The sequence below is a fragment of the Schistocerca nitens genome, chromosome 1 (genome assembly GCF_023898315.1).
Source record: "Schistocerca nitens isolate TAMUIC-IGC-003100 chromosome 1, iqSchNite1.1, whole genome shotgun sequence".
NCBI lineage: Eukaryota > Metazoa > Arthropoda > Insecta > Orthoptera > Acrididae > Schistocerca > Schistocerca nitens.
Window position 1 is genome coordinate 475580766 of NC_064614.1, and position 24507 is coordinate 475605272.

General features: G+C 43.8%; 1 protein-coding gene across 1 annotated transcript in view; it reads right to left on the reverse strand.

Moving 5' to 3' along the window:
* LOC126236079 (uncharacterized) overlaps positions 1-24286 on the reverse strand; it is a 126893-nt gene extending 102607 nt beyond the window's left edge. Inside the window, exon 1 of the mRNA XM_049945143.1 lies at positions 24213-24286. The gene's annotated coding sequence lies outside the window, so the exon portion shown is untranslated. The remainder of the gene's footprint in view (positions 1-24212) is intronic.
* Between the last annotated feature and the right edge of the window lie 221 nt (positions 24287-24507).

The following is a 24507-nucleotide window of genomic DNA, read 5'->3' on the forward strand; positions in this document are numbered from 1 at the left end:
CGATATTCCCGCAGTGCAGCGCTGCTGTTGCTGCGTTCTGATAAAACAACTTTACCAGCAGTGCACGGTGTTTCATCTCAACAGCCATCGCGTTTCGTAAACCTTTACACCAACAGTCACTTCATAAAAGAAATCAACACGCGCCGCCAAGCAACAAACAGCATACAGACGTCAAATAGGAAACATTTCACATTGTGGACTGCTTAGAGCGCCATACTTTCGCCTAGTGTCAGGAAGTGGAACTTTTACTTTTTTCAGCATACACCGGGAGCACACCGATTAACGAACATATCTACGATGATTCAGCGCCCTGCAATGTATACAGTCGTCATTGTAGCACTCGGAACATTGTCAGTTTTGGTATAACCACCCGGTACTAAGGTTTTCTTCGGAAAAAATTATCGTACCTGATTACTAACCGTTGATTTTTTGTAAATGGGAGAAGTGTCATTTTATGCCAACTGTAATTTCTAGTTCAAAGTTATGACATTAACTCTTAAAGTCTGGTGTCCCAAGAAAATTAAGTCACGTGCAGCTACAAGAAACAAGCAAGGAGTATACTGAATCTATTATTAAATCATTTGTCAATAAAGACTCACATTGTGGAATGAAATGCCATGAGGACTTATAAAGATCAGTATATCCCTCATTATTTTTGTACTCCGTCACCGATACAAGGTGTCATTCAGTAGCCGTCAGTTCCCAGAACGATAAGAACACTCCTTAGAAAAACCACTTTATGGAAAAATGCAAATGTTGTAGATTAATTTAGGCCAATATCATTTCTATTAGTGTTTTCGAAAGTTTTGAGGACTCAATGTTTAAGAGAGCAGTAACGTAACTTGGCACGTAGAATTTATTAGGCTTGCCCTTTGGCTGCAGGAGAGGAGCTGTGAGAAAAAATGCAGTTTTATATTTTGCGTGTGAGAGACTTGCGGGGCTAAATGATAACCTGACGACTGGAGATATCTTCTTCGATTTAACTAAACATGTGACTCTGTGGACTATACTATATTTTTGTCTAAGATGTAACATATGGAACTAGAGGAAAAACTACTCATGATCCATTTACATCTGGGAAATAGGAAACTGTGTCTTTTCTTACAGGGTCAACAAACGAAGAACGGGTTTGAATCTGACTGGGGTGCTTTAAAGTAGTGACACAGAGTCATATCAACGTCTTGTCTGTCTGGCGGATGATCCAGTTTTTCCGCAATTTGCTTAGGACCGGTATGGTTCTGTAAGAAATACCAAATGGGGTAGAGGACATTAGTTTGCAGACTATTCAAAACAGACGTGTTAGCTGCTAGAACGGCATACAGTTAGTGAAACTGAACTCTTGTAGTAGAAGCCAAATTTTGCTATCCCAAGAGGACCAAATTTTCAGTGAAGTCGAGCGTTCCAAATACTTAGAATTAGGATAACCGGTATATGTAATCCGATAGCGAGGACGATATCCCGTCATGTCCGCTGTCAACGACTCCTCCGGCAGCTGGGAGAGGTGCCAGTGGACCATCAAATGGCCCTGGCTACTGACGTCAAGCTGGAAGTAAAACATAGCTGCTGGCAGGCTGCAAGACATTGCTGCGCTGTAGCCTCTGCCTCGCTCACACCATATTTTCGTGTCCTTGGTGTTTAGAGGACTACGTTTTGGTTTGCTGTTTCACGGATTATTGGCACATTTGCTTGATACCGGACTATCTGTGTTATTCTGCTTGTGTGTTCTACAGTTTACGACGACCCCGCACAAACCTGAATTGTGAACTATCAAGTGATTACAGTGCATCCGTATTTTCTGTGTAGCAAAGAATGTGTTGTAACACAGCAAGTGTAATGAAAAGCTCTCTTGGAAGTATCACATTCACGATCTTGTGAAGAAAATAAATGCTGCAGTCAATACAACAAACACCCTGTCTCTCTGCCATTGAAACACGAAAGATTGTTTACTTTGCATTTTTTCGCTCTGCTGTAGTCTAATCAAGAATATGTTCCACACGCTTCTTCATACAAAGATGACTCTGATTATGAAACCTCCACAAGGAAGCTTAAAAAGAGAAATGTGAAAACACTACAAGCATTTGCTGTGTCAGCACCTATAAATGATCCACAAAGTAAAAGAGGTGACCCTACTCTCACAGGTCCTGGAAATGATGGACAGATGACAAGTTCGTCAACTAAAACAATTGTTACTGTCTTTGAAGGAGATGAAATTCCTAATCTAGATGCGAGTGGAAACTTCATTTATGTTGAAGATGACCATCCTGCCATTCAAAAAAAGGGTAGAAAGAGAACAAGGAACCATGATTTGTGGAAACGAAATACAAAGAAGATGGAATGTGTTACTTGCAGGTACAAGACGTTTAGTTTCTATCATTGTAATTGTCCTAAAAACTGTGAGGTTAATATTCCTGAAGAAGGCAGGCAGTGCAATTTTGAAAGGTTCCACTCTCTTGGCAAAGAAGGTGAATTAGCTCAAAAAAGTTTTATCTTTGGATTGGTGTAACAAACAATGAAAAAGCGGTCATATACTACATAGTACAATAGAATCACGTCGTTCATTCACTCGTACATTCACCTTACAGAAACAGGATGGTACTAATGTTAATGTGTGCAGACTTGCTTTCCGAAACACCTTTCAAATTTTGTCTGGTTGGCTAGACCGTGCTGTTACTCCTTACAAACAAAAAGGAGAAGTCGCTTCAGATAATTGTGGTAAATGTAAACCTTAAAAAAAAAGTCAAGTGTCAAGTTGAAGAACACATAGAATCATTCCCAAGGTACCACTCACACTACCCCAGAAAGGACAGTCCAAATTCAGAAACCTTAATCCCGACCTGAAAAATTGCTAAAATGCAAAGTTTGTTGTATTTCGATTGGTGTAAAGAACGAGAGGAATCTCTTTAACGTCAGGTATTTCTTCAACTGATAAAAATGAAAAGAAAATGCTGGAACTGTCACATCAACTACACCTTCGAAGAGCTGAGCTGGCGAGGTCCTAAATGAAGGAAGATGTAGAACTGGCCATATCTCCGGCCGCGGTGGTCTAGCGGTTCTAGGCGCTCAGTCCGGAACCGCGTGACCGCTACGGTCGCAGGTTCGAATCCTGCCTCGGGCATGGATATGTGTGATGTCCTTAGGTTAGTTAGGTTTACGTAGTTCTAAGTTCTAGGGGACTGATGACCACAGATGTTAAGTCCCATAGTCCTCAGCGCCATTTGAACTGGCCATATCTGATCCTGAGATGTGTGTTATAGCATTTGATTGGCAGTGTGTTCTTTCATTGTCTAAACTCCCAGTTTCTGAGATATACTATCTACGGCAGTTAAGCTGCTTCACGAATCCAGAGATTAGTGCTGAGACAATTGAGCTAAAAATTTTTGTACCAGGACACTTTCATGGCTGTGACCAGGATTTCTCATGTAGAGATAATGGGGTGAAGAAAGAACAATATACTCGTATTTTTTATGCTGAAAGTCTTATTAGAATTATTGGGGCGGCAAAGAAGAAAGGAAACAAATTTCAAGTCACTTATCTACAGGGAGATGATTTTCAAAGCATCAAACCTTTGAAAGATATAACTATTAAGAGGAAAATATGTATAGACAGTGACAAAATCAACTGGCTGAAGATACAATGGCTGAAATTTCACAAGGAAAAACCATTTGAAATAGATTTCTCTGAAACAGTAAATCGAGATATGCCACATAGGTCCATGAATTGCAAGAAAACCAGAAAAGGACGTCGAATACATCAACCAGGTTGTGCCACGATTTTGAAGTTATCTGAGGTGAAAAAACCTACAACAACGCATCGTAAAGCAAAATATTTAAGGAAGCTGATAAAATATGTTCCTCCTCAGCTTTTATGAAGAACTATTAATTCACAGGTTATACTCCCAGACATATCTTTTGAGTGAAGAAGGCGAAAATGAGTGATTGCTTGTTTATTGGGAGAAATGTCTAGACTTTTTTTTTTAACATTACCTTAAAAAGTTACATTATTTTCTGTACTAATGCCAGTGAAGAAAGAAGTTGTACTTTGCATCCCATGTCTGTAGCAAAATGTGAAATAAACGATGTTTATTTTCTTTAATACGTACTGTTTATTTCCATCACTTTTCTTAAAACTATGATAATGTAGGTTACTTCATTCTGGCAGTAAATACATATTTTGTTCGTAGAGAGCAACAATGAAGTATAAAAGTAGAAAAATGTGGAATACACCAATAAAGTTTCAAATTTTTCTTGGACGTAAAATAGTATAGCCCACAATTATGGCACTGGATGGTTCAAATGGCTCTGAGCACTATGGGACTTAACATCTGAGGTCATCAGTCTCCTAGACTTAGAACTGCTTAAACCTAACTAGCTTAATGACATCACACACATCCATGCCCGAGGCAGGATTCGAACCTGCTACCGTAGCAGCAGCTCGGTTCCGGACTGAAGCGCCAAGAACTGCTCGGTCACAGCGGCCGGCTATGGCACTGAAAATGCAGTTTTTAAGTTCATGTAGAGAGCAAATATTTATAGTTAATAATATCACTCCAAGTACAAAGAACAATTTTTGTACTAGTAATAGTTAATTTATACGGTTTCATTAACTTTCACTCCTTTTTTCTAAAAACAGGAAACTTGTGAGTTGCACCATTTCTGCAGCAAACCCCTCAATTCTAACTCTACCATTTCTGTACATACTGTCCCTCGTAGCAATTGTGGAAATTAACATCGCTTCAGTCTAACCAAATGCCACATTTACTCAGTGAATTGTAGAAGGAAAACGACTTGCCTTTGGAAAGCATTTCTGTAACTATTGAATAGGAAAGCGTGCTCTAGTCAACAGTTTCGTTTACAATGAGTGATAAACGCCAGGTGTTCATATTTAAATTGGAAGGTTTCCTTGTAGCACGTTCCTTTTGTTCTGTACAAGAGTTCTTCGAAGTACTTTAAAGCCTTGCTTTGTAACGTGTTATCTATTATCTACATCATTGTAAATATTTTTGTCTGTGTTAAACCTTTGTTGAAGTTTGCTTTTTTGTTTTTACTCTTATCAGCTTTAGGATTTGTAAGGGATCCGTGTTCCCACAAGCATAGATATTAGTATCCGACACACAGGTCGACTGCAGACAGAAGTCGATTGTCGAGCGCTGCAGGAGGCAGTGAGACGAGTGTCGAGTGAACAGCAGTACTGGAGAGTGTGTTGAGTGAGAAGTAGTACTGGAGAGGCGGGCAAGAATGGTGGTCGAGTGAGTTGTAAACGGTAAAATTCACCGGAGTATGACAAATGAGCGCGTCCCCCTGATCGTCGTGGGGTGGACCCACATCGATACCGATTCCCGAGTGATATGAAACCAAAAGTGACAAGTGCCGAATTACGTGTTTCGCGTCGGCCAGCAACAACCATGGATTGCAGTGAGGATTGTTGTGAATGATAACCATCATCATTGCGTGTGACGAAGTACTCAAAACCCACAATCAATAAATGATATAACTGTAATTAGACGTGTAAGGCGAAGGTAGCAACTGCCTCAGAATTTGTTTTCGTAGAAAATACAATACAGTTTGTACATCGCAACCTCGGTGGTCCTTAATAATAGACAAACTTTCAATCATTAACTATTCCGTCTCAGAAGAGCCGCATTCAGTTGAAATACTCCCGAAGCCACAGTAGAAAAACCGATAGCCTTTCATCCATTAAGCACACGGTCATATAATCATAACAATTAATTGTTTGACGGTTTCGGTAAATTACACGAAACCCAATACAGGAATTTAAAACGGGGGTGTTTCAGGTTCATGTCTGGAGAACATACTGGCCACTCTAGTCGAGCGATGTTGTTATCCTGAAGGAAGTCATTCACAAGATGTGCACGGTAGGGCGCGAATTATCGTCCATGAAGAAGACTGCCTCGCCAATATGCTGCCGATATGGTTGCACTATTGGTCGGAGGATGGCATTCACGCATCGTACAGCCGTTATGGCCCCTTCTATGACCACCATAGGCGTATATCGGTCCCACATAGTGCCACCCCAAAACAGCAGGAAATCTCCACCTTGCTGCACTCGCTGGACAGTGTGCCTAAGGAGTGCAGCCTGACCGGTTGCCTCCAGGCACGTCTCCGGCGATTATCTGGTTGAAGGCGTATGCGACACTCATCGGTGAAGAGAACATGATGCCAATCCTGAGCGGTCCATTCGGCATGTTGTTAGGCCCATCTGTACTGCGCTGCATGTTGTCGTGGTTGCAAATATGGACCTCGCCACGGACGTCAGAGAGACGTTGCGCATCATGCAGCCTACTGCGCGAATCGTAATACGACGACGTCCTGTGGCTGCACGGAAAGCATTATTTAACATGGTGGCGTTGCTGTCAGGGTTCCTCCGAGCCATAATCCGTAGGTAGTGGTCATCCGATGCAGTAGTAGCCGTTGGGCGGCCTGAGCGAGGCATGTCATCGACAGTTCGTGTCTCTTTATATCTTCTTCATGTCCGAACAATATCGCTTTGGTTCACTCCGAGACGCCTGGACACTTGCCTTGTTGAGAGCCCTTCCTGGCAAAAATAACAAACGCGGTATTGACCGTCTAAGTATGGTTAAACTACAGACAACACGAGCCGTGTACCTCCTTCCTGGTGGAATGACTGGAGCTGATCGGCTGTCTGACCCCGTCCGTCTAATACGTGCTACTCTTGCATGGTTGTATACATCTTTGGGCGGCTTTAGTGACATCTCTGAACAGTCAAAGGGTCTGTGTCTGTGGTACAATATCCACAGTCAACGTCTATCTTCCGGAGTTCTGGGAACCGGGGTGATGCAAAACTTCTTTTGATGTGTGTATTATCCTCGACATAGTCTAGCAGGCGTCTTTGGTATTGATTTTAATGAGTCATCACATGGAAAAAGTCCAGTTTCGTAAGGTGCTACTTAGTGAAATCCTCTGCTTTCGACGTCTCTCAGCGTGCGGCGGTGGTATAAAATTGATAAGTCGTCTAACGCTTTGTCAAGGCTTGTATTTCATGAAGGAACCAATTTTTTTAACTTGATGCATAAGTACAGAAACATTCACCTGTTTGATGAATAGTCGTCGCATCTCTGTCTCTAGAATCTTGCTATGTGTGGAGAAGCCTACAATCAATGGATTAACATATGTTCTGGGCTGAACAGTGTTTTGTCAGTTAGGACGCTCAAACAATCCCCTGCTCCTTGTCAGGACGAACGGGGTTCACATCTACGACTAGCTAACCGCTTTAGATTTTGTGTTATATAACTATATGACTACAACCAGGTGACTGTATTATTCAATAAACAGGGTACACTCGATGTGTTTCCACATCCTTGTCAATCTAAGCCAATGCTCCTCTCTAATAATCTAGATAGCGAAGTGACATTAAGTTGCAACTTCACTTCTCTGTCGAGAGACGGGAATCGTAAACGCTACCATGTACCCTAAACTGCACTCAAAAGTGTTTTTCTCCTCTCATGTTTCGCCCGTATCTTTTTATGTTTATGTTTCGGTACCGCTCTCGGAAACAAAGTCCGCAGATGCGCTACATATCCTCATATACGACAAGGGCTGGTGACGGAATCAATGGATGGAAGTATATTACAAACTTGGTGTGTAAACAGTGCAGAAATGGTTCAAATGGCTCTGAGCACTATGGGACTTAACATCGATGGTCATCAGTCCCCTAGAACTTAGAACTACTTAAACCTAACTAACCTAAGGACATCACACACATCCATGCCGAAGCAGGATTCGAACCTGCGACCGTAGCGGTCGCGCGGTTCCTGACTGAAGCGCCTAGAACCGCTCGGCCACCCCGGTCAGCTCGCGATGGTTTTGTTTAGGGAATTATTTCCGCATTTGTCTTGAAATTACTAAGTAAACTTCAGGAAAACTTTTCTTGAGAGGTTCGTTTAGTAAGATGAGAAGCGTGAAATAGAATTTCATTCAACTTAAGTGGTAGACGCTGCGAGGAAGGTGTTGTGCATCATAAATTGGATTCTTGTCAAAATTCCAAGAAGAGTCAAATAACACAGTACTTCTTTGCACATATAGCTTGTGAAATTGTAAAGACAGAAAAATCAGAGATACTGGAGCTCAGATGGAGGTTTACTGACATTCAGGAAAGTCGCACACAAAGTACGCTCCGTCACACACAGTAAGCAGATTGCGGATGCAGAGCCATGTTGGCCGAATACCGATTTGAATCCCAGTCCTCCTGAGCAAGCTCTATCTTCTTAAACAAAGCGCCACTTATTTACATAGCAGTTTCTCATCTGGCTTTGTATCATTTCGTGCACTCCAGACCATCGCTTTTGTTGTCGGGCGGTATGTCGGGTGGCAGCCAGGTTGGTATCCCAACACTGTCCGGAGCGTCTCCAGAAACGGCTTAGGCCTTGACTGAAGTGAAATATTCTCTTCAGTGATGAGTCCCGCTCGATCAGAGCCCCGATGACTAGCAAAATAAGAGATACACAGCAACTTAATTTTTTGAACGAGCTGTTAGACAGAATGAATGAAAAAGTATTTTTTAGTTACGAATAACCGTTCTTCTGCTGAAATGCATTTTCTGAAGTTGGACTGCTTATCACTGTTACCATGTATCATCTCGTGTGTGACAGAAAGTTTCTCTCTACATTGTCGCATATTCGTGAAATCTGTCTGGTTGTTCCAATAGTTGAAGAAAGGGCGTATGTTATTTGCCACGTTCTTCTCGAGACAGATATAGCTCCTTCGTCGGCCGGGGTGGCCGAGCGGTTCTAGGCGCTACAATCTGGAACCGCTCGCCCGCTACGGTCGCAGGTTCGAATCCTGCCTCGGGAATGGGTGTGTGTGATGTACTTAGGTTAGTTAGGTTTAAGTAGTTCTAAATTCTAGGGGACTGATGACCTCAGAAGTTAAGTCCCATAGTGTTCAGAGCCATTTGAAGCATAGCTCCTTCACATGCGTTCGCCGCCATTTTAATAGCAAACGATGCAATGCAGGACTCGTATCTAAGCAGTGTCGTGACATCGATTCCGCCAAAATCTGACGGAGGAGACAGGATGTATCGTGACCAAGCAGTCTATCGATGTTACTGGGTGACCTCCGGCGACAGTCGTCAGTGCCACAGAAACTGCAGCCTTGGTCGAATTGTACTATTTGCATCACCTACAATTGCTTTCGTACTTACGCGATATTGGGCCTAACCATTATGAACATCTTATTAGTGTGGTGGTCCACCTTTGGAGCGTAGTATAGTAGAGATTGTGTTTGACACGCATTTGACAAGGTCTTGATAGTTTTCTGGATGAATGTGACACCAAATGTCTACGAGTAGGTGAGCAAAGTCCCATAAGTTAAGGGGCGAGGATTTGTAGGCACGGAGCTGGTGTCCGGTAGCTCCCCACGTGGGTTCCATCGGGTTCAGATCAGGCGAATTTGGTGGTCAAGACAACGCGAGTACACTAACATGCAAATCTAACTACTAAAGCGCGATTCTGGCCTGGGGACACCAGCAGTTATGCTGCTGGAAGATGACGTGACCATCGGGGAAGACATCAAGCGTGAAGGGATGCGGGTAACGCGCAAAGACGTTCACTTAGTCCACATCGGCCATGGTGCCTTCTACTAGTATAAGCTCCATGGAAGCTCGCGTGAATTACCCCCACACGATAATACTACTTCCACCGACCTGCGTCTGTGGCGCGGTGCATATGTCTAGCAGACGTTCGCCTGGATGACGTTTCCAGGGCTCACGTAGGGGTCGTCTGTTCCGAATCCATATGTTGAACTTTATTCCCCCAACTGCGTGCTCCGAAAACCCCTTGCCCCCACCAGCATTGCACTCGTCGTCAGATTTGCCACCGGTCACTGCCTACCCTACTTTACATAGATGCCAAGCATCCGATTCTGACGTTCTGCGATGAGGCGTGGACGTCCAATTTCTCGTCGCCTTCTCGTGATTTCCCCGTCCTTCAACCACTTTCCAGAGATGCTCACGCGAACAGCCGTACAGCTTCGTCGGTTCCGAAATGCTTGTTCTGACCATAACAATGCACCTTGTGTCAAAGGCGCTTATGTCAGTGGATTTTGTGGCCTGTTCGTCTCTGATCCGCCTTTATACTTTCTTCACCGCGTCACGATCACGCAACGCCACCAAATGACGTCAAATTTCGCAGTGGACAGTGGTCGTAATTTATTAGCTCATTTTCTATGGCATGACCGGTTCCAGAAAATGGTTCAAATGGCTCTGAGCACTATGGGACTCAACTGCTGTGGTCATCAGTCCCCTAGAACTTAGAACTACTTAAACCTAACTAACCTAATGACATCACACACACCCATGCCCGAGGCAGGACTCGAACCTGCGACCGTTGCAGCAGCGCGGCTCCGGACTGGAGCGCCTAGAACCGCACGGCCACCACGGCCGGCACCGGTTCCAGAAAAGACTCATTATCATACTACTCAAATTATTTTTAAATTTCGTTCCGTGCACAGTCTTATATTTCTACGTATTAAAAAAGTAAAATGTAAATGTGTGACTAGGGCCTCCCGTCTGGTAGACCGTTCGCCGGGTTCAAGTCTTTCGATTTGACGCCACCTCGGCGACTTGCGCGTCGATGGGGATGAAATGATGATGATTAAGACAACACAACACTCGGTCCCTGAGTGAAGAAAATCTCCGACCCAGCCGGGAATCGAACCCGGGCCCTTAGGACTGACATTCTGTCGAGCTGACCACTCAGTTACCGTACCCGGGGGGGGGGGGGGGGGGGGGGCGACATTAAAAGAAAAAAAAGTTACTTTCAAATATTTGTGCTCTACTGACATTTGGAAAAACTGTGAATGTGAAATAGGTCACCTGAAAACGTCGGAAATATTTTTAAGACACAGCAAACGACGATAGTCATCTGTACAGAAACGGCGTTCTTTGCGTGAACTGAGTTTCGTTTCTTTCGCTGTGCTATGTATGCTATATTTGCAGATGCGAATTACTCGCGCTCTCAATGAAGACCTAGGACCGTTACCCTTAGCTCATCAGACACAAAGCACCTTAGCGGAGACTGTCTTCCAGATATTAGAGAGTAAGTAAGAAAAGTAAGTTCTGTATGTTTAAGTAGCTCACTCAAGGTGGTGGCCAGAAAAATAATAAAAATAAGGAGGTGGAAGAGGAGGAGGAGGAGGAGGAGGAGAAGAAGAAGAAGAAGAGGGTCAGCAACTACAGGAGGCGTGTCGCAGTACCCTCTGCCACCACCATTGACCCTGAGTGCCACCGTTTCTGTGTGCCGGTGTAATCTGTCAACGATTATGTCCGACGAGGAGCTACAACAAATGTAACACGCATAGCACAGTGAAAAGAACTTCGTGCGCACGTGAGCCACAAACTGAATTTGCCTTCTGAACGACGGTTTCAAGAAATCCCTGTCCGGTAGTGGTCCTGAGGATTTTAATCTAATGAGCAATGTTTTTCCCTGTAAGGAAATACTTGTTTTTATTTTATATATTGATGCCAAACATACAACAAGAAAAATAAATGTATTAGTATACAGGGTGTTCCAAAATGAACATACAGTTTTTAAGGATTTGTATCATTTATTGCCTTCAACTTACAAGCATAAATAATATATGAAATGAAAGAGCTACTCAAATAGTTTTTCTTACAAGTGTTCAATGTGGGCACCGTGACACAACACGTCTATGGGCTATTTCTTCCCAAACTATGAACAGTGTGTCTGGAGTATTGTTGCAATAATGCTGTTTCTGAAGTCGGGTATGAACCCTCAAAGGTAAAAATCGATCGCATGGCGTCATATCATGTGTGAACGTGGAGGTAAACAAAACAGGCTCTGTCATCTGGCCCGTTGCGGCCAATCGAGCGTTCGGGTACAACGTCGTTTAACCAATCGCGAACTGAGTTGTGCCGGTGAGGCGGCGCACCTTCTTGCTGCCAAATAAAATTCTGTGGTTCAGCGTCTTCCAATTGAGGAAAGAGCCATAATTCTAGCGCACCAAGATAAGAAATACCAGTTACAGTTGCTTCACCGATAACAGGCCCATAAACGCTCCACCTGGGGACAAAAAACATCCAATTTAAGGGAGTCCCATTGCAACTGTACCATCTCAAGGGGATTTTCTGACCCCTAGATGCGCATATTATGTATTTTCACATTTCTACTTAGGTGAAATATCGATTCGTCACTGAAGCCGACTCGATCCAGAAAATCTTTATCGTCTTGCAGCAACATTTCGTTTGTAAAGTTGGCACATAAACCGTAATCTGTAGGCTTTAGAGCTTGCAACAACTGCAAACGATAAGGATGCAGTTGTAAGCGTCTCACTAAAAGTCTCCACACAGTTATCACTGGAATTGCAAATTCAGGACTAGCGTTCCGAACAGATTTCTTAGCGCTACGCGTGAAAGACTCTCACTCCTTCAACACGTTCTTCAGTCGGTTGTTCGTTCCTTACTCTTCCTTTTGCGCACAGGTATACAAACAAAGCTCTTCGAGCTGCTCTTTCATTTGAAGTTTTATTTGTAACTGTAAGTTGTATGTAATAAATGCTAGAAAATCTTAAAGCCCGATATCTTGTATAACTAAACAAATGGTTCAAATGGCTCTGAGCACTATGGGACTTAACATCTGAGGTCATCAGTCCCCTAGAACTTAGAACTACTTAAACCTAACTAACCTAAGGACACCACACACATCCATGCCCGAGGCAGGATTCGAGCCTGCGACCGTAGCGGTCGCGCGGTTCCAAACTGAAGCGCCTAGAACCGCTCGGCCACAACGGCCGGCTATAATTAAACACTTTGAAATTATTTTTTCATGAGGCAAATACACCATTAATCCGAAGGTCGGTTAGAACACTATTGCTTTACGGTGCATGGCCCTATTGGCGGTGGTATGGGACTTCCCCCCCCCCTTCCCTCCCCCCTTTTGATCTTACTTACTGTTTCAGTGGCTCGGTGTCAGATTACAGAGTCAAAGGGTCAAACCTAGGGATTTTTTTTTGCCCCATTGGTCACCTCTTGCACCTGTCGCAGTGTTTGTTAACATGAATAATGCCGTGTTGGACCGTGGTTAGGAGTGTACTTGTAACTGGGGTACCCCTACAACTGGCCATATCAGTCGGGTCAAAGGTCGGGGGAAAGCAACAACATAGTACTAAGCCCACTATGGCACTCTGCTGCTCAAAGCAACCTCCGGGTTGAGAAAGGTTTACCTTTTTGTCCATTCAGTTATAAGGGGATCTACAGTGTAAAGCATACTCCAAACAATAGCAATCTATTTATTTTATTTTACATTAAGAGGTTATTTCCAGCGGTGAAAAAAATTTCCGTGCTTCGACTGTGGACTGAAAAAATGGTTCAAATGGCTCTGAGCACTATGGGACTTAACATCTGAGGTCATCAGTCCGCTAGAACTTAGAACTACTTAAACCGAACTAACCTAAGGACATGACACACATCCATGCCCGAGGCAGGATTCGAACCTGCGACCGTAGCGGTCGCACGGTTCCAGACTGAAGCGCCTAGAACCGCTCGGCCACACCGGCCGGCTGATTGTAGAGTGAACAATGGACTTTTGAATTCGTAGTCAGAAAAGCACTTAGCCGTTAATTCATAACAGATGGTAATTTCCATGAAATGTAACTAAATTTAATAAAATGTAAGCGAGTTAGTATTGTTTTGTTACAAATGTATATTAATAAAATGTTTATAGGACAGCAGTTTCTGAAATATACCACTTCCTTTAATGAACACCTCACCCAAATTTCTTCTGTGTGCGTGAACAACTCTCTTGTTGGGGAAAGTTATTCAGTATTCATCACAAGAAATTGCCAGTTCAGTCGAAAACTTGGCTATTTTCCTTTGTGTAAGTCCATACTGCACTACAGCGACAGCTTTTAGGGAAGCAGGAAACACAGAATAGACCCTGAGCCCTATCGTGAAGCAGTGTGTTCTGCGGGTCTGGATACAGTGGCTGGGCTGGTTCGACATTCCGACGCCGTCTTGGAAACTGTTCAGGATGCGAGCAAGCCGGTGGGGTCAGCGACTGTCAGGGCGTCGCTTCCAGCTGCCCTCTAAGGAAACGTGCGGCGTCTCGTCGCGTTGTGCATTCAACACGGCAGAGTCTCTCCGGCGGAAATGGCTGGCGCTCGCTTCCACCCTGGCTCCGGGCGGTCACCGGGTTTTGACCGCGCCGCTTCCTCGTGCGCCTCGTTCTATGCGCAATCGCCTGGCCTAGCACAGATACGGCGTTACTATAAACTAAATTGTGGCAGGCGTCAACTCGGTCTGCGTAATAGCACAGTTCTATTTTTGCATTTCAAACGTTAGTAAAATAACAAGAGACTTGGATAATCTCAAAAGAAATACAAACGGAGCCAAAATTCATGAGTGAAATGACGTATGTTACAATATCTTCGTCAAGAAACGCTCGCAAAATTCCATGTAATGGCAGCTTAGCTCAGTGAAAGTAAGATGCCAAATACGTGAGCCGAGGGGAATGAAATGACAATAAAGGAAGAAAAGAAAATAGAAAGCAAGAAGGTATAAACACCGTATTTCATACATAAGAAGTACGTATTTGTGTTGCGGACTGTTCTTATGACTGGCACTTTCTTTCACACAACAGTTTTGCACAAATTATGAAGATTTGCTCTGCAGTTTAATCGACTTTGCAGTTCACGAATATTTGCTTAATATAGTTACTTTTTGTGTTTCTTCGGGTTTCTCCGGCGATCTGTTAACATCTTAAGGTGTCGGATGTTCTGCCAGATATCGTAATTACTTCTTCTTCAAAAAACAACTGTGTTGAAAAATTGTGACTTCTGTGGTTCTGATGTAGCAAAAATTGCGAAATTGGTTTCTTTTGATTCGAGAAACACTTTTATTGTTCGTTTCGTTTTAAAATCAACTAATCACACTTGTGTTGTAGTTTTCTCTTCAGCTACAGTTGTGGAGGCCCATCTGGTACGCCAAATATTGTAAACAATTCAATGCCAGTTTTCTATTTTACCCATTCATGAACTGGTTTGTTTCGAAGTGTAGTGAACAAAACATCACGTTATTGCGGATATAAATATGACGTCTTTCTACAACTCGTCTATTTCTTGTTTGTGACACTCACTGCCGTGAATGTTGTTATCGTTTGCCAATTATTCTTCGGTAAATGTTTGTAGGCTACAAGAAAATTGTAACTGAACAGTCCTGTGATGTGTTGTCTCATACATCCCGTGGTCCTTCGAAAGCCTATAGAATGTCAATATTTGTGTCTTTTTTCGTTATTGCCACAATTTCTTGCCCTGCCTACGCTCCCTTTCGTACAAATCATGTTAGAAACCACTATAAAGAACATCATATTCGACGGTGAAGCTTATTGCCCGCTTGCCGCCCTGTTATCGTTGTAGTTTATAACAAAAATGAACAGTAGGAGCATATGTGTTACACTACGGTAAGAGTTTTGCTCATACGGCTTTTTAATGTTGCCATGATATGTGTGTTGCATTCAAGTCGATAATCCGGAATACCACGCGGTCAAAAAGGTTTTGATTGGTTATCGCCAACTTTCATTTTCCATGACCACACCACACTCACCTCGTAGGCCTACTTTACTCCAGAAGACAGAAATGAATCGCGTGGAATGGCCTGTGGTATGTGCTGAAACGAATGCAACTAGGCATGCTTGTTATCAGTTGAAACTTGCAGTGCGTCGTTGCAGGAACCATCTTTAGCCACTGATTGACCTCAGGAGGGTGGGACGGTCTTGTGCAGCAACTCCTCGACAATCTCGTGGAAGTCGTGCCCGTTACCCAACACCAATTTTGAATTCAAAGATGTGCACATTCGTACACAATGCCTTTATTTTCGTTATTGTTTCGTTTCTATTTCGCAGTAAAGGTATTTTTTTGGTGTCATAAGACTGAGTGGTTAAATTCAAACGCGGCAATACTTATACTGAAGATAGTACACGTGAAGGACGTCCAGAAACGGCAGATATGTGGTAACAGAGAAAGTGCGCATGTGTTGGACGACATGCAATTGAAAGTCTATGACATGCAGATGAGTCCAGAAAAATGTAGACACACTTTGATAGGTAATATCTTTGGAACAAAATGACGTATCGTTGCAACATTGCGCGGTAGCGTAGTGCACTGTTTTCTGAACAGATCTTAACGCGCGTTTTCCAACAGATGAAAGTGCAACATTGAATCAAGTAAGATCGTCGTTTGAGCAAGGCAAGGCAGCACTGAAGTGGTGTTGGAAGTACGAAAACATGATAAAGATACAACGGCAATGGCGTAATGAGTACGGAAATCAGCCACTAATACGAACGACAATTTATCGTATTCGGGATAAATTTGAAGCCGACTGTACTGTTCAGGATGTGCATAAGAGAAGGTATGCCCGACCAAAAACATCAACAAGTCCAGCTTCCAGTGCAGCTGTGTTGCAACATTTTACTACGTCACCTCAAAAATCTGTGAAGTAGGGTGAACGTAAAAGCGGAGTAAGCCGATCAAGCGTACAACAATTTCTGAAGGCTCCAAAGTGGGAAGTGTACAGTCCAAGATCGCTGCACGCTAGGAACGAGGACGACCCGGAACGAAGGATGGAGTACTCGAGTGGATTGAAGGCATGCTTCGCGAGGATGAACGGTTTGCAGGGTTGGTTATCTCGTCTGACAAGGCGCAGTTCAAACTGAACGGTATTGTAAACCGCCACAAGTGTGTGTACTGGGCTCCTGGAAATCCTCAGTTTCACGTGGACAAACATGTTAATCTACCGGGTGTTAATGTGTGGTGTAATCTGTCATCGCGTGGTTTGATTGGCCCATTCTTCTTCGTAGGTAGCTTAACTGGTGATGTGTATCTCCTTATGCTGCAAAAATCGATTTTACCTGCCATCCGAGAGGTGCTTGAAACTGGAAGATTTTACTTACAACAAGAGATGTCAGAGCCTACTTGGACGAAAATCTACTTGGACGATAGAAAGGTCGAAGAGGAGCTGTTGACTACCCACTAGAGTCTCCAAACCTTGCACCTCTTGACTTATATTTATGGGGGACCTTGAAAAATGAAGTTCATCAACAGAAGCAGTGTGTCTACATTTTTCTGGACCTCTCTGCATTTTACGCCACATTATTTGCGATGTATCAACTTCGAGACTGTATTTTCCTGACCATTGCCGCGTTGGTTGAATACTGCCTAAAAGCAAAGGCTAAAATAAATTTCTCAGCAGTATTTTCTTCGTTTTAAATAGAATCCAGCTGAATTTGTGCGTCTACGTACGCTATCTGATCACAGGTATCGGGAAACCCCTATGTAATGCGGAAGTGACCACTACATGGCCGCGCGGTGTAGCCGCGCGGTCTAGGGCGTCTTGCTTTGGTCCGCGCGGCTCCCCCCGTCGGAGGTTCGAGTCCTCCCTCGGGCATGGGTGTGTGTGTTGTCCTTACCGTAAGTTAGATTAAGTAGTGTGTAAGCTTAGGGACCGAAACCTAAGCAGTTTGGTCCCATAAGATCCTAGCACAAATTTACCACTACATGCCACAAAAGGCGGACCCGTCAATATACAAGGAGGCGGGGAGTATTGTGTTGACAGTAGAGAAGTAGTAACAACAGAATGGGTCGGTCACGTGACTTCGAATGTGGTCTAGTCACTGGATGTCACCAATCCCTCAGAAACATTTCAATTCTTCCAAAGCTGCCTCAGCTGACTGTTGGCGATGTGGAAATGCGAAGGAACTATAGCTTAATCAAGACCAGACGACCTCCCGGACCGACGGGCAGGGACTGTCGAGCACTGCGTCGTATGGTTATAAAAAAATCACATCAAGCCAGCGGAAGGAATCACTCTTGATTTCCAAAGCGCTACCAGCAGATCAGCTGTGCGCACGCATTAAAAAGAATGAGGTTCAATGGTCGAACAGTTCCTCATAAGTCACACGTTTCTACAGTCAGTGCTAAGCGAAGTCTAAGATGGTGTAAAGGGCGACGCCACTGGGCGGTGTATGACTAGAAAGAGTGATTTTGAATGATAAATCACGCTCTACCCTGTGACAGCCCTATGGAAGGGTTTGGATTTGACGAATGCCTGTAGAACGTAATTGCCGTGATGTGTAGTACAAATTGCAATGTACGTAGTAGGTGGTGTTACGGTATGAGGGTGTTTTTCGTGGTGAGGGTGTGGTCCTCTTATTGTGCTGAAGGAAACGTTTCATGTGGAAGGATTTGAAGACAATTTACAGCATTGTGTACTGTATACACTGTTATAAAGCAGCATCTACGAGGCAATGGTTTGTGGACAATAATATTCCTGAAATGGACTGGCTTGCCGACAGTGCCGATCTGAACCTCTGAGATGAGTTAGAACGACGACTTCGCTTCAGACTCCAGCGCCCATCCTCACCAACTTCTCTGGTTTCGGTTCTTAAGGAAGAATGTTCTGCCACTGCTCCACAAACAGCCATACACCTCATTGAGAGTGTCTCCAGCAGAGCTGAAGCCGTCATAAAGGTGAAGCGTCGACACATCCCACGTTAATGGCCAGTAATAAGTATCCGGATACCTTTTATCACTTACTGTATTCCTGTGGATGGGTCAATCACTTAACGTCAGAAATGAGATAAAATAGTCTGGCTTCCGGCAATCTACAAATGATTCACAAAATCATGTTTCGGTGAAGGTCACCATCTGATGACGAGGCAACAGTAGCTCAATAGCAAACTCATCGGAGAATAAAAAATATAATGGTGTAAATCGCGTTTGTTTGGCGTTTCTACAAGAGTTATCTTGTATTTGTGTTATACTTGCAGTATTTGCAACGTCTAGAATGTGCAAGATTAACTTATTGTTCAAATGTTCAAATGTGTGTGAAATCTTATGGGACTTAACTGCTAAGGTCATCAGTCCCTAAGCTTACACACTACTTAACCTAAATTATCCTAAGGACAAACACACACACCCATGCCCGAGGGAGGACACGAACCTCCGCCGGGATCAGCCGCACAGTCCATGACTGCAGCCCCCAAGACCGCACGGCTAATCCCGTGCGGCATTAACTTATTACACTGTAATTTTTTAATAACTACCCACAAGTTTCTGTGGAACATTTTCCATATGAAGAGAGAGTTTACGGGTACAACACTTGCATGTAGGACGGTGGCAGTAACAAAAGAACAGCAGCTGTGCACGGGGCAGTGTTTTGTCTGTAATTGGTTGAGGGCGCAGCCATAGGCGACCGCAAAGGGGGGCCCGTGGGGGCAGATGGGACACTTGGTCTTCCTGGAATCTGGATACAGGCTCTTTATTCGTTACAGAATTATGTCGGATTTCTAGCAATGTCTGTAACTCCACTAAATTGCAGGTTTAACATTGACGACCGCGACGAGAAATACTGCGGCCTTAAAAGTCACTGTATCTTGGGTTTTCTTGGTTTTTACTGTGTTCATGGAAAATTATATTGATTCTTTGGTCTTGGTGGGGTTTCGGTGCTGATCCGTAGTCCAAATGAATACGGACCTTTACAGAACCATGCCGAAATAATGTCTTCAGCCTCTTTCTGTAGTCCCCTCTTTCAGCACTTACTGAGCCGGAGAAAGGAACCTGTCTGCCACCATGACGTACGGATTCCATCACCGATTCCAAACACGTATAGACGGTAGCAGAACAGTACCAGTCACCTGTCTCCAATTCTCGTTAACGACTACATCTCTCATTAATGCACAACGGAATCATAACAGTAGGTTACAGTTTGTCTCAGGAAAAAGAAAACCCATGTTGGCTTGCTGATTCTGCAATCAGTTTTAGAAGACATGGCTATTGTAGTACACTCGAAACAATAGTCGTGCTATATTGAAGCTATACCTGACCCAAAAGACACCACTCTAAAAAAGAAAATACCGTTTTCTGCAATAGAAGAAAGGGAAAAATGTCGAATTTCAAGGTCGAGGAAATGGGCTCTACAGGACTGAGATCTTCTCAAAGTCTATGGGTGCAGCGTAGCACCACATGCAGTCACAGAGCTACGAATCCAGCATTCCAGCTGGCATGAGGCATGCTGCGCAACAGTGTGACAAGTGCAGTCCTAGGCTGCTAAAAGTCGATGCTACTGGCCCGTTTGAGGGTGGTGTCTTACGCTTTCTCACGTTCATCTAGTCGTATATTGGCCCTGCGCTAAACTTCACCAAACAAACCCAAAAAAAGTAACTCTGAAAACACGTTTTCTTCAACTTCAGTTATGCCAGTCGGCATTAAGAAATAGAAATCATGAAACTAATGTAGCAAATCCATTAATGTGAAAAATGTGAAGGTTTATAAGCAAACAAATTATTTTTAAAAAGTTTATTTCCTGTTTCCACTTCAACTGGCATTAATGGGTCATTTTTGATGACATCCAGCAATGTTTTCTCAGTCAGTACGAGCTTTTTTTTCATATTTTTAATTTTCAGTTTCAAGTTAATATTACGGGAGTATGAATAAATTATTTTTGTGAATATTTTCTAGACTTATTACATAACCACTTTTATACATTGGATTTAATTATATAAAGATATAATATCAGATCGCTTAGTAAAAAAGTGACGTCCATATTCATATTAATAAGATAAAAAGACGTACTTTGCGTCTACTATTGAAATATGTTTACTCTTTACGTACGAAAGTAATACATCTTTAAAATACAAAGTAGACAGCTATCAATATTTTGAGACTCAGTAAGTTTTGTGCACTTCTTGTCAGATTTAGTTCTTGAGACACGACTCGTTTCCAAAAACACCAAATTGGAATCCAAACTGATACGTTTTGAATCTTGCTCCCTCCTTGAAAGACATCTGCGGATGCCCATATGGGCGCGGCAATGAGCGCGTCCCGCGGATGTAAAAGGGAATACGGCCTCATTCAGCGCAACCAGAGGTACCGTGGTTGCTAAACCAGGCCACATACCTGGACGTCGTAGTCACATTTCAGCTGAAAAACAGCGCTTTGCAGTCTAAACTGCAAGAATTTGGTGCTGTGAAGCACCCTTGTGGACACGACACTGTTTCTGAAGCGGAACTGTCAAGTTTTTCTAAATTCGCTTTGCAGACTTTAGACTGTGTAGAGCGCGTTTGACATATAGGGATCTGAAAACGAACCCATAGCCAGACGCGTACGTTACAGTTCCAGGCTGTAAGACCGCTCACGTGTGTCAGTATCCTGCGTCTGTTGAGTGAACCGACGATATTTTTACTTTATCTTAATTTTCGTATTTATTACATTTGTAAAAAGCAAAGTACTGTAGTAATAATACTGATGTATCGTCTTCCAGTGACAGTTGTACTCCAGCCATGGTTCTCACAGGGCAGTGTTACAACACAATTTGGTTGCAAATGTAATAATTGCCAGAGCCACGGTAAACCGCTATCGGTCTTTCATGGAGCAGACGCGGGAGATGGCAATGCATTGGCTTACATGCTTTCTCTCAGCATGGGAACCGTTCCATTCGTCTCCCTACAAGAGTTTCCCTTCAGCCAGTATCTATCAGGCTCCCTCTACACTAGTCTGTAAAATGAAATTTAGAGACGAATTATATTTTGTGCTCACAACAGTGCAACCCTAACAGAGTATTGGTAGAAACGTTATTTAAAGCGAATGTGACTCATTCTGTGATGCAACCCTTATTAACATTATAGAGACATTTCGGAGATAGAATAATTTCAAAAATCAAATGACTATCAGCACTATGGGACTTAACATCTGAGGTCATCAGCCCCTTAGACTTAGAAATACTTAAACCTAGCTAACCTAAGGACATCACACACATCCATGCCCGAGGCAGGATTCGAACGTGCGACCGTAGCAGCAGCGCGGTTCCAGACTGAAGCGCCTAGAACCGCTCGGCCACAGCGGACGGCTAGAACAATTTCATCATGCCTCAAAATTATGGTTATTTTCTTCCTTCCAAGGATTCGAACAAACATTTCTGTAGCTTCTTTTTACGCTTTGCTTGGATCTTACAAGTCATTTCGGCCAAATGAAATTATGACTTCATCTCGAATGGTTATGACGTATGAGAAAGAAAAGGTCCAAGACGTTTTATCACGAGTTGACTTAGTAACTGCGAGAGTGTCACTGAGGTGTACAGCCAACACCAGCAGCTCATGCTACAAGAAAGGTGTTGTGCACTACGCAGAGGTTTTATTTTAAAATTCCGAGAACGCATATTCCAAGAAGAGTCAAACGGTATACATAGCGTGTATTATAATTAATAGCGGAAATAATACGGGTGCAAGTATAATACAGCAGAAGCAAAACCTTCCCAGTAAACAGTAAACTTGTCGCCTCAATCGAAACATGAATCTGATAACGAGGCCTTTGTGAGATAATTGCGAATGTGTGACTATCAGCCATCACTAATTTCATTATGAAATGGATCTCCTCCCCAACCTCTGTTTCGATTTCAGTCGAATGTGGCACAGAAGCAGCAGGCCTCGTGAGTATCCGTATTATGAAGTTTATGACCTCCTAGCTCCAATCGGCAGCCTACAAGTCAGGGGCAAGAAACGGTTTCCCAGGCCCTATCATGTAGGCCATCTTGCGTGACAGGCGTGTTGTGTTGGAGTAATACTGGGCTGCTTTGCATGGCGGCCTATATGCCAGGAACAAATAATGATTTTCACGTCCCTGTGTGACTTATCCTGCATAACAGGCGTATTGTGGGAGTAATACCACCCTGCTTTATTGAGGTGTATTGCAGGTGCTACACATGCTGATGAGCATGGTTGGGGACAGGTTGAAACTGATAGAGGAGGGGATGGATAGAGTGAGGGGAGGAGGAAATGGATAGAGAGAGAGGAGGAGGTGGAGATGCATGAGAGCAGTGGAAGGTGCAGAAGGGTACTGGCCAAGGGGAAAAAGAAAGGGGGCGGGGAGATGGAGATGGAAAGAGAGAGAGGGGGAGGGGACAATATGGTCAGAGGGAGGAGAGAGGAAGATAGAGTCAAAGAGTGTGGAGGAAATGGACAGAGAGAGGGAGAGGTGGAGATGAAGAGACAGAGAGAGAGTGGGGAGAAGGGAACAGACACATGGAGGTGGGAGGAAGTGGACAGAGGGAGGACGAGAGGAAAGCAGAGTGATAGAGGAGAGATGTGTTCAATATATGTATCGAATGCATAGTGGGAGGAGCTGCAGGGAAAGGCCTAGCAGTTACTGTAAACATATTCTAAATGTATACTTCTTGATTACATTCCCATACACTTAGACTCAAAGATCACCTGTAGCCTGCCTTAACAAGAAATACAGCGTCTTATATGTTAACAACTTACTGCACATTTCTATCCATTAAAGGAGGTGTTCCATGTATCGTCTTCACATTTCCGTACACTCATGCGCTTATCTCTGGAGCGAAATACGAATCGTTACAAACACCCTAAGATCATCTTGTAAAACCAGACAAGAGTATACATTTCGCTGCTCCAGTTCTTCGGCCTCTTATCAACGAGAGTGCTGTACACTCCAATCCTGAGATGATTCCAGAGAGAGAGATCCAGAGGACTATAGTCAGGTGATCTCTCAGGCCATCCTGGACACGTTGGAGCGCCGTCTTACATCAGTAGCAAAATGTGCCCCTGCTCTGTCATGCATGTAGCACGCTCTCCAATACTGTGAAGGACACGTGGATGAAATTTTAGCCCAATTATATGGGGGATAGTTGGGAAAGCTTACATTTCAAATACGCTTGTGCTAACTAGAACAATACTTCACACTGAAATCATTGGGGGCTAGTAACTGCACATTCCCAGTTATCTCCAAAACGCCTCATTAGCAAACGTATGTTTGCTAGAACGATTTGGCTTATGTTAATGTATGCTTTCACCTTAGTAAGTTTTTGCTATTAATCACGATACATACTGTGTTACTCCATCCTATAAGTATCTCGCAAAATTATCGCGAAGGTAAAAACAGAGAAATTCGTCCTCCTACGGAGGCTTTCGGCGCTACACTAGAGAATGAAACTGAGAGAAGAGATATGATAGTGATTCTCAAAATATCCTCCACCACGTAACGTAAGATGGCTTGCGGTGGTGTAGACGAGAAGTACTTCACCTACAGTAGTAATGTGGCTCAGTGAGACGTGCTACAGTGCAAACAGAGAAAGCTGGTAAGTTGACTGCGGCACCGTTACCGGGCCACAGCTCCGGACAGAGGCGCGTTGTATTCGGCGATCTGGCGACCTACCTGCGCGGCGTCCGTCGCTTCTCTCGTGTCGTGCTGTGCTGTGCTGAGCTCTGCTCTGTAGCGGTGTCGACCCGTGGCCGTCCGCCGGTTCACTGAACCGGCCGGCAGCGTCGTCTGGCTGGCTGCCCAACAGCCCCCCCCCCCCCTCCACCCCTTCGGCCACCTGACTCCAGTCGTGGTGCTCCTCTTCGTCCGAAGTTCCCACAAGACACGAACGCGAAAAGCAGAGGCGTGCCTTTGCCGAGAGCGTATTTGTCAACGCCTGGACGAGGAAAAAAAGTTGGCGAAACTCTGC